We start from the raw sequence: 12,500 nt of genomic DNA, 5'->3' as shown, positions 1-12,500 counted from the left end.
TTAGTGTTGTAGTCCTCTCTAAATAGGTGAGGTAGATAAAGGTATTACTCTGGAAACAACATGGATGCTGCTCAGTAAAAGGGCACAACACTATCATTGCCTTAGAGATGAAAGTACGGTGTTATGCTAACATTTGCATTTGGTTAACATTGTCAGACTGCATCTAGACTAGAGTAATGTTCTAACGAGAGAGAGAGAGAGAGAGAGAGAGAGAGAGAGAGAGAGAGAATACTGGTAGGCGTCTCTCGTGCAACAGGTAAGAAAGCGTCTCCATAAAAAGCCTCACAAGGGAAAGAGGCAGTTTAGTCTTTCAAACGAGGGGAAAGTGGCGCTTTCTCCTTCAGGAAGAAGAGGGGAAATGAAAAGAAGGACTGGCGTCTCATTAAGCCTGTTTAACTCAGACCCAAAGGAAGCAACACTTCAGAATTGAAGAGTCGTCCGATATTTCCTCAGGGAAAGAAGTTTGGGACTTTTTGACCCTGAATTCGTCAGCATCAAGAGACTGATATTTTATCGTTCTTTTTCTTATTATGGTGGAGGACTGAAAAGGTCAGAAAGAACCTTTTCTTAGATAACAGCCCCTTCAGGGATGACAGACACGCCCCTAGAAAAGAGGCAGGTTAAAACGATTCTGGAAACACAGAAGACCTCTGAGAATTCCAAATTAATCCAGCTGAATAGAACAGAATAGAGAATTTAGGCCAGTGGCCAAGCGCTGGGACCTATGAGGTCATTCAGAGCTGAAAAGGAAATTGGCAGTAGAAACGTCTGAAAGGTGTAACAGGAGGAAAACCTTTTGGCAGTTGCACTATGAAACCAATGTCAGGAGAAGGTTGAATAAAGTAAGATGGAAGAAAGAAAATATAAACAGAGGTACAGTAAAAGGATCAAAAGCGGCCTGTTGTGTCTTAAATTTCCCCTTTACAGTATATATATATATATATATATATATATATATATATATATATATATATATATATATAGTATAGATATATATATATATATATATATATATATATATATATATATATATATATAGATATATATATATAATATATATATATATATATATATATATATATATCTTTATATATACGCTTATGTATATTCATATAACCTGGTGCTAGATATAAACTCACCAGACAAAGAAAGATCGCGAAGCGTCCCTTCAAACGTCGATGGAAGCCGAAAAGAGGCATCTGCTCCCTCTGAGGAGAGCGTCCGAGTCCAACGAAGCGTACGCAAGCCGGGAATGCATGTGTGTGTGCATGTGTCTGTAACGCATGCAAAAGCAGCATCAACACCCTTGAATGTATATGGCCTGATGCAGTCGATAATGGAGATAGAAATGAAAGGGAATTCAAAAGAGGGAGAAATACTCTCTGGGAATTAATTGCGACTGGGAAGAAGAGCACAAGAGTGCTGCTCTAGAACTCTCCTCTCTCTCTCTCTCTCTCTCTCTCTCTCTCTCTCTGTATGTGCGGAGATATGCTGGTAGACACGAAGGAAAAGGGTTTATATGCAACAGGAACGTGAAACAAAAGATGGATTTCCTGGTTTATATATATATATATATATATATATATATATATATATCTATATATATATATATATATGGTATATATATATATATATATATATATATATATATATATATATAATATAAATCGTTTACTAAGCAATATTATATATATATATATATATATATATATATATATATAATATATATATATATATATATATATATATATATATATTGCATATATTACTTATAAACGATTTATATTTTCCAAAACAGATGTCCATACCCTTATCACATAAGCCTTTAAAAATCCGAATTTTAAAAGCCATAGCAAAGAACTGCATCGAATACAGAGTATACTCAGCTTCGTGTCCGGACAAAACAATTGCAATATAGATGACCGACCACAAAGCTGAAGTACAAACGATTGCGTGACTGCGCGGAATATTAATTTCTGCATAAAAGTGACTCCGCTGGATTTGTCGAATGACTGTCAATAAAAGAATAAAATAAAAAAGGACCTCATCCATTGAGAGATCAAACTACACAGTGAAAAAGGTTCGGGAAATTCTAACTGGACTGAATAATGGATTTGGAGTTCCAGCCATGAGAGGGAGAGGTCCCCACTACTTTTTATTCGGGGAAGAGGAACATTCCTGACATATTTAGGCACATTCCTCGTAAAATCCAGCAAAACCAAATGTGATCCAGAAAAGTTTAAACACAAATCACCAGAAATATTTCCAGAGAACTTTTATCACGAAGCGAATTGAATGATTAAAGTCCAAACCACCGACATTTAAGCGCTGTAGCTATATTCTAAACAGATTCCCATCAGAGGTAATCCACTGGAATATTAAACAATTACCGCTGGCAATTCATTCCCGAATGTCACGATGGTTGAATGTTATCACGGTCAGAAGATTCCGGTGGGAATAAGTGACTCAGGAATTTATTCCTGTGATTCCTGACTGATTAATGAAAATTTAACTACAAAGCCAAGCACTGAAGGGGCTCTTCCAGCCATTCAATGCTTTAGACAGTGAAAAGAGAGAGTTGGAATGGTAGGACAGCAATATGGAACAAAAAAAAAAAATAATAGAATACAGAATTTAGGCCAGAGGGCCTGTGAGGGCATTCAGCGCTGAAAGGGAAATTGAGAATAGAAAGGTTTGAAAGGCGTAACCTTTCTCAGTTACACCATGAATTAATTGTTAGAAGGCCGAGGAAAGCCAGATGGAAGAAAGAGAATGTGAAGGGAAGAACAGTAAAAGAAAAGAAAGAGGTCGCGTCTAGGGGACAAGAGAGACTGCAAATTACCTTTAACTAATGCCGACAGTGTACCACGTGAGATCCACTGGTGGTAATACTGTATCCGGACTATTATTCGAAAACAGTTGTGTCTTAAACCAATTGTTCGATTTAGTTATTTTTAGAACCAACGTTTTACGAGCAATTCTTCGGAAACAGTTGTTCGATAGTACTCTAATTATTAGTGAATACTTTGTTGATTCTCAAAGCTTGTATTCCAGGAAAACTCAATAGATTTTTTGTAGTTTAGAGGATACACCCTATGCAAAAAGACGCTGAATATTATTCAAAACGCGAAAGGAAGGGACATGCTATTAATGGATGGATTCATGTACGTATGTGAAGGACAAGCAAGTAAAGTCAAAGATCTACTGGAAATGCCAAAATTTTGCGGAAAAGTGCAAAGGACGCGCTATAGCAATTGATGGCACGATCACTTCTACTAACGGTGAACATAATCACTAAGGAAATTTGACAAATGTTCAAGTACGGAAGTTTTTAGATAAATTGAAGACTGACGCAAAAACAACACAAGATTCTCCTCATTATATCATGTCTAACGCATATTCAGAATTCAGTTGTTTCGTTGCAGCATAAAACAAACAATCCGTCGAGTGAGGTAGGAAGAGCAATGTAGATCAACTGTTAATCAGCGAAACGAATTAATATTATCGAGTGTAACGCAAGGAAAAAGAAATATAGGAAGTCTGTAGAACACTTGAAGTCGCTTACTGATCGATTATTGACGTGCTATTTCATATTTTAGTTTGTAAACTTGCACATTATATATATATATATATATATATATATATATATATATATATATATATATATATATATATATATAATAACCCCCCTACCAAACTACGCAAATGCCAACTCTTAACTTTCGGTAGCTGGCGCCCTCTCTCTGCAAACATAGGCTAATAAGCTCAAATAAATAAAAATATAACTATTTATTACCCAAAGCAGATGAACATAAAATGGAACAAATGATTAATAAGTTATGTTTAAAAAACCCAAGTCTGCCCCACAAAGAAACTGTAAATTATCATTCCACTCTCCTGGATTAGTCTAAATAATCACTCCAAAGTCTTAAATTGTCACTGTTACATTTCAATAGTCAAGCTTAGAGAATCCCGTTTCTAGAACAATGATATGGGACCCATCTGTAACAAAGAGATATATTCATTATATTCCCTACTACACAATGTTAAATAAATGTATACACTTCACACTTCTCTCTTTTCAAAGGCAACTGTTTCTAAGTCATTTAAATATGTGCCATACCTTTTTGAGATGAGCCTTGCCTCAACATCTGGTGTCCTATGAAACCGTCTTCCTTCCTATCTCAAAGGAATGTGCTTTTCTCTAAAGTGTCTGGAGCGGCCAGACCTGTTATACATGTACAAACGAATGTACATAATCTACCGTGGAAACAGCCTGAACAGCCACCAATAATGCACACACATCAAATTCCTTCGGTACCAAAGGCTATCTCTAGGCTCTCTCTGTCCCTCCAAGCCAGAGAAGCTGACACATCATGTAATTCACTAACATATCAATTCATACCTATAATATGGCTCAGCCACCTGTGTCCTTTGTGGACTCCTATCGCACAACACATCAGCAACTAATGCAACAAATGTATCAATTTGCACATGATTTAGGGCTACCTCCGTTGCTGGAGCCCTTGTGCCTCGCCGGATGCACAGAAGTTTAAGAACTCCTAACGCACAAATTGTGAAACATTCATTGAAGTAAAAGCTCATCATCGTCACTAAGATAAGCAGAACTCGACGAATAGTTGTAGACGCAGGTCGAGTACGTAAACCATCTCGAAACAACTCAGCATGCACCATTATTCAGTGTCTGCGACCCTTGTGAGTGTATCCAACACCCCCTCGTCGCGAAACTGTAGGTTTGACATTTTCTACTGAAGGAAACCTGGTCACCACCCCGTTGTCAAGGAAATATCCTGTGACTTCCATGCAAATGCTACTCGCACCCGCCTCGTAGAAGATTGTAGACTCCTGATTTATCCCAGAACATATCCTGAGACCATATACCGACAACATCTCATCCGCTGCAAAGGCAATCCATAGCATCGCCACTCATGTGTAGACTCGACTCGACCTCTGGTACTGTAGAACGAAGTCATTTCCATTGTCACCATCACGTGAAGTTGGGAATTCTCTAAAGTCATCGTGTGTCCATATTTAAAAAGTCTACATGATCATAGAATAACTAAAGTCTTGCTTTACCCCACAAATCTGTCATTAATTAATATACTCAATCTCCTAGTCAAATATTAAAAATTTCTCACTGAACAAAATACAATCATTACCCACTGAATCCTCACAAGTAATCCCATATCTAACAAACACACGATCAAAAGAGAACTCATAATCTCTAACAGCAAAAAAAAACCCTTTTAATGTTTATATAACTAATGTCCATGAAATATAATGCCGAACATGCCCCGACGAATTATATCTCCTGACTAAAATAGAAATGCTATGTAAACTTAACTCCAATTATGACAAATCTCATAGGAAAAGGAAAAAAAACAATAACAACAATAATAAGTGAACTTCCCCATTACAAAGCGCACATACGAGAAGAAAAACATATAATCCAACATTTTCCCCAAAATGAGAATATCCCGTTACAGAATTTGCTACCGCAACAATCTCGTCGACCAGAAACAACCGGAATCAATAAACCCCATTACATAGTACTCTCTGTGGAAGGCGAAAATCAATACCTCCACCACAGTGCAAATCTCCGAGTAAACAACTCCAAAGGAAAAAATCAGCAACCGGACTCATCACAGCATTATCAGCAAAAATCCACCTGTGAACACCACAGGTGCTTTGAACCGCACTATAAATTTGTCTAGTCAGACTTGCAACACCAGAAACCATTATTCTCCAAATATTTTATACTAACACCATATAACCACATTTCACAAACTTATCTCCAGGTTATCACCAAGGTGCCCCAAAAAATTTTCCTTAAGACACTTTTCCTCTTATTATCATTATCATTATTTTAGAGAACATTTGACGAGAAATACCGCTCAGTCGTTATTATTATTATTATTGAGAAGATGAAGAACCCTATTCATATGGGACAAGAAGCCCACCACAGGGGCCACTGACTTGAAATTCCAGAAGCTTCCAAAGAACATTAAGCTGTTCATTAGAGAGAAGTAACACAATTTAAAGGCAAATACAGAAAGAGGAATTCAGTCATTAGAAAAACAGATAAATTAAGAAATTCATAAATAAATTGATAAAAATGAACAATACTTTAATCAGGCCATTTTGACTTTTTTTTTTCTTTAGCGAGGACATGTACAATTCTTTGAATGTTGGATGCGTTAGGACGTCACTTCTCATTTTATGATTATTATTTTTTACTATTATTATTATTATTATTATTATTATTATTATTATTATTATTATTTGATCATTTAGACATCTCCAAACGAAAAATATTTTTCCAGTATATGTGAGGTTCTTGGCTTTCTGGAATACTAGAGAGTTCTTTGAGAGGAGAGAGAGTCGCGGAGATGTTCATTCCACAAAAAAGATTATCTGTTCCAAGACTTCACGAAATCTCATGTTGCTGCCTCTAACAAGCGTAAATCTACACAGTGACGCCAGGAAAGTTTCACAAAGGCACGAGAGAGAGAGAGAGAGAGAGTTTCTGACTTCTTGACTTTGAGTGACAGCGAGACTACCGAGATAAGAACTTCCTGTACCATGATGATTTATGCGTCCCGCCGCAGAGAGAGAGAGAGAGAGAGAGAGAGAGAGATACGGTTTGACTACTGCAAAGACACTTTTTCTTTTAATTTGAATTCCCAGCCTTAATCTCTAACACAGACTTCCCGTTAAGTCCAAATTACTGATTTCGTAACCGACGAAATTAGGAAGAAGATTTAACGATAATAAAAGAGCGTCGCTTTGCGCTCTCCATCTCATAAGTCCTCTTTTATCACCCTTTTAGGAAACACTTTATCTCCTCCCTTATTGCGAGAGGAAGCTCCTTTTACACGGGAGATGAAGAGGTAGGAAATTGTCTTAGGAGAAATTTCTTCCATTTTGCTGACTCTAATCGCTTTGTCATTTTACTGAATGAGATTTGGTTGAACTACTCTAAAATAAGATGAAGCTAGAATAAGTGTCACTGAATTACATTGAGTAATCTAAACTGATTATTATCAAGGCGACTGTTGTATAACCGAAATCATAAGATTTACAAAGATGACGAAGCGAAAGACAAGTTTGAGATATTTTACCTTTTTGAGGACAGATCAAAAGTTCCGGAAATGCACAGCTAGATGTCGATGCACATCAAAGTAATGTGGCAAGAGACAGTGCTTGTTGATATGTCAAATTATTATGTGAAACGATTTGAAGAATAAACTTTGAAACTTATGGCCATAAAAAACCATTCTAAATATTCTTTACAAAAACCCAAAATATATTGTAAAAGATAAAGCAAACATTTCATACGTCATTCTGTAAAGCGAAGGAGAATTTTAATATCATTCACTACGAGAGAGCATCCAGTGTCATATATTCCCCCTTTCAGGGATAAATTCTCAGTATTTTCCACTTAGAGAAACAAGACAATATAAATTCTCTATAATGGAGAACAGGGGACCACTTCAATTCCTGCATTTACGTTCGACATCAATAAATACTTTACAATTGACTAAGAAAATGGAATGATGCAAATTGAATGGCGGTCAACATTCGTTCTCGGAGAAAAGGAATTTGTCCTAGAAATATATTTTGTAGTTGATTTTGTTATAACAGCCATTTTCTATAGATGCGAAGAGAGATGTATCAGTTTGAAACTCAACGAACAGGGATAAAATAATTTAAAAATATTCTAGCCTTCCTTTTACCCCGATTGCCTGGGGTTTTCATAACCAATTTTTTTTCTTGCTCTCTCATCAACACTGGTTTGAAATTCCTGAACCATATTTCTCCACCTGAGCAGAAGAGCAGCAAGACGTGAAACTGCTGCTCTTCCGCTCGTATTGCTACAGTGTTTATGTGTGTTCCCTCTGGACGAACTTTCCCCGAGAGACCATGAGACGCATCACTGTTGTGCACAATGACATTCTAAGACGCCTCACAAACACTCCCCGCTACCACTCCGCCACACAGATGTTCATAGAAAACCACCTGGACAATTTAAGAATCATTGTAAGGCAAACAATGTCCAGTCTAGTAACCCGAGTGAGAAACAGCAGCAACTCGCTCATGCAAAACATCCTAAGGAGTAAAGCAAGAAGATCTAAATTGTGGGAAAGATGGGAAAATGAGGCCTTTGTCGCCTAAAGGACTTAATCTCTGTATTGGCAAGATGTCATCTGTAGATTCTGTCATTATTATTATATCTATTCCTGATATTTTACTTTTTCATTATTTCTGTGAATACTATCAAGTTAAAGTTTTTCTACATTCAATTTTCGTATCTAGCCCTATGGACCTGACTACTGTAAAAACCTAAGGTCTCTAGCTGAAATTTAAGTTATATAATCTGTGCACTAACTATTATAACTCTCAATGCATTTTTTCCTCTAGAATATTATTACTGTTTTTACCAGTATTATGATACTATCTTTTATGCTACCTCAGCTTTTGTGTGGATAGTGCCGTTTATTCATTTTTTTTATCATGTTGTCTCATGTGTCTAGATTGTGTATGGTACTGTCTGTATTTTGTATATTACATGTATATGGCCCTGAGCTGAAATAAAGGATATTATTATTATTATTATTATTATTATATTATTATTATTATTATTATTATTATTATTATTATTCACTCTGATATTTATTATTTGTCAGTCTATAGTGATATAAATTCTAATTTAAACCTTAACAAGTTTTATATATATAAGAATTATATCTGCATATTGAAAATAACAAACTCTCGAATGCACAATACAACATTTAGGTTATTGTGAAGACGAAAACTCTTGAGTGAAAAGTATAAGGCATGTTTTGGTATTTAAAAAAAAGATGGCCCTTTACACGCTAGAAATAGGGTTATATTTTGCACCCATCGAGCCCATGCCTGCAGAATTACCATACATGCAAGTAACTGACACCAGAACGGAATGAACAGCTTTGCTTAATGGCTAAAAGCACCTGTGTAAATTCTGACGCTGTTTTTTCCCCATAAAAAGGTTTTTCGTCTAATCCATACATTTTTCTAGGCTTGCATTTAGCTGATGCCTGTATCGGAATGATTAGGAGAGAGAGAGAGAGAGAGAGAGAGAGAGAGAGAGAGAGAGAGAGTTGAATGATATATATATATATATCTATATATATATATATATATATATATATATATATATATATATATATATATACGCATACACACACAACAGTACAAAAGACAGTCGCGAATTAAACTGGGCAGCATAATCTAGTTAAGGGGAAAAGGCTGATTAAGGAAGCATAATTGCTGTCTGGGAGTCCCAGATGCTGGACGTCAATTCAGGCGGAAGACGAACAGTTAAAAGTGGGGGAGAAGAACGCGCACCTTAATAAAAGTGTGGATAACACAGAGATGGCGACCTTTTGCAGGTGCACCATGAAATAATTGTTAGGAGAGACTGGCTACCGAGATGGAAGAAAGAGAATATGAACGGAGGTACAGTAAAACGAATAGAAGGGGTTGCAGCAAGTGGCCTAAGGGACACCGCAAAGAACCTTAAGTAATGCCTACAGTTGTTCGCGTGAGGTGCACTGGCTGCACTACTCCCATACGGGGGTTCCCTTGCCTAAGTACTGGAGGTCTTCGGCAAATTCATCCTGACAAAAACTTTCCTCTTGTGGTCCTCGGACGTGGTAGATCGTTGGTGTCCTAAGTGACCACCTAAACATATCACACCAACAAAAAACTGCTGTTTTAATTTTTTTTCCACTGAATTTATTTCACGGGGGAACTTGCACTAAATTGGAGTAACATTGCAATAAGAGAACATGAAAGCTTTTATATAAAAATTTCTCAGACCCTTTTTCAGTTAATAAGTCAGTTTAAAGTCGTCGTGGAATGCTTATTATTCCGTGACCAAGATTATTTCTTTAGGAAAATAACTGATAATCGTAAAGAAAGTAACTTGAAATTAAAGTGAAAATTCGTAAAGTAAAGAGCAGGGAAGTAATTTCCCAAATAGCGCTGCCTTCTGCAGCAATTTGAGACTCATGCAAGGCACTGAAAGAGAGAGAGAGAGAGAGAGAGAGAGAGAGAGAGAGAGAGAGAGTGGTTACTGCTCTGTTTTCTGGTCGTTATTTGAAATATAGGATTGGCATTCATATATATATATATATATATATATATATATATATATATATATATATATATATATATATATATATATATATATATATATATATAGTAATATTAAAACCAGGGCTTGAATGAAGAGCATCTTTATTTGCGACTAGTTTCGAAGATTTACTTTCTTCCTTCCGTCATCGGGCAATCTATAATGCAAAATAAGATACAATTACATAATTACTATAAGTCACATTAAAATTAACAAAGCAAAATAAAATAATATAAAATTACACAATTGCAAGACATAACCTAAACAAGCAGCAAAATCTTAAAATACAGAGAAATACAGTGTTTGTTGTCAAAGAGAGCAAAAAAAAAAAAAATCTAAAAACACAGCAATTCAACAGACCTTTCATTATTAGAAAGAGAGGGTTTATCTCTTCGTGTATATAGAGACTCAACCACTCCGAGCTCCATTGCGTTGGATCTGCAAGTAAGGATGAAAAGGAATCTACATTGATAGGTGGTCATATTCTTCAGTGTTGACGAATAGCACTAAATGGTGGTTTGCTTAATGGCCTATTTGTCCTAACAGGTCTTCCGAGATGTTCGAAAATGCGAACCCTGAACTGCCGTTTAGATTTTCCAATGTGCATTGCATTACAGCAATGACACTTATACTTATACACAATAGCTGACTGCAGTTCAGTTGGTATCACATCCTTGAACCTGAAGAATTTTTGTAATGTAGATTACAATTCCGCTCCTCCCGAGTGTCGAATGGCTCCTCAGAAACTCATAAATAAGTTATGGCTCTGATTTTAGGGCTCAGATCTTCCCCATCCGACGTCAAAGTTCCTCCTCATTGCTTTTGTTTAAGGACCTACAGAGGGCGTCTGTCTGGTGGTCTGTATTTTACCACTCTCTCTTTCCTGCCTTCCTGGAATTTATTTTGGCGTTTTGTGGTTTTACACCGAATTAAGTATCTATTAATTCATTTACTTTGAAAGTAATTATAAAGCAAAACTGCGACATTGACAAGACTTTAAATATAATTAATATTCTTTCTAACCTTCTTGGAATTTAATTTGGCGATTTGGCTGGTTTACACCAAATTAAATACCCGTTTATTTATTGCAGAAGTAACTAGACAGCAAATATACATCCTTGCCAAGACAGAGAATGTATTTAATGTTCTAATAGGTTTCACAGGATAAGTGTCTGACAATTTTTAGAACATTAGTTGGTGTTGAAAGGAGCGATGTTTGTGATGAATCAGCAAACTTGAATCAGATCCAATGAAAGAAGGAAAAACTCGTACGAAAAATCGAGAAGAAGAAGATGATGATGAACATGATAATGACTCTAATAATAAGAAGAGGAAAGTTTTAGTGATTCTAAGAAACAGAGCAAATGCGAGAAAAACGACGAGATAAATGCGCAGGGGAAGATACAATAAAAAAAGGAAACGAAAGATAAATACAGTGGAATGACAACCAGATATTTATACAAAGGAGAGAGAGAGAGAATATGCGAGAAGTTTCTCAAATATCGAAAGGCGAGGGGATGAAAATATGGGAAGGATCAGATATATAAAAAACAAAATACTCGAACTCGGAAGAAATGGAGAAGATACTAAAGAAGAGGGAAAAGTGGCGAAATGAATGACTCGAGGGACCGAGAATAACTGTGAGATCAGGAATCCAATAAGAGATTCGTAAGAAGAAGAAGACCCGTGTTTCTGAAGACTAAAGTGAGATGGTGAATGGTTTGTAGAATATGAAGGAGTTTTGGGATGAAATATAAAGTCGAATAAATCATCTGATGCTGAATGAGACGGAGAGACGTAAGAGAGAAAATACGATAAAGTATGGAAAGAGAGAATGTCCAAAAATCTGGCTGGAGAAATTAACTTTCGCATAGAAACAAATGACTTAAAAAATAGACAACATTTAAGAAATTAAAAGTTTAACTCTCTCTCTCTCTCTCTCTCTCTCTCTCTCTCTCTCTCTCTTTCAGAAGAGGAAAAAAGGCAGACCGCGTGAATTGAGATCTGGGGGAAAGTGATATTAGGTTTTTGTGAGTGACACCATTGTCAATAAAAAGCTTTATATTATATTCCAAATGTCAGTCACAGACTTAATTCCCTCTTCCATTCTGCCTTGACATTGCAACTGCAAAACTGCAAGCTGCTGCCACTCGTGTCCACTGAGAGTTTTTTTTTAGATATTCGATTATAAATAGTTCTTGCAGGATGGAATGGTTTGATTTTTCTAAGGCTGTATTTTATATATATATTGTAAGTCTTAATATGGCTCAAAGGTTATTTTGTTTATATATTTTAGAACCTT

This window comes from Macrobrachium nipponense, chromosome 34, assembly GCF_015104395.2.
Source record: "Macrobrachium nipponense isolate FS-2020 chromosome 34, ASM1510439v2, whole genome shotgun sequence".
Classification (NCBI taxonomy): domain Eukaryota; kingdom Metazoa; phylum Arthropoda; class Malacostraca; order Decapoda; family Palaemonidae; genus Macrobrachium; species Macrobrachium nipponense.
Note: the sequence above shows the minus strand (reverse complement) of the source record.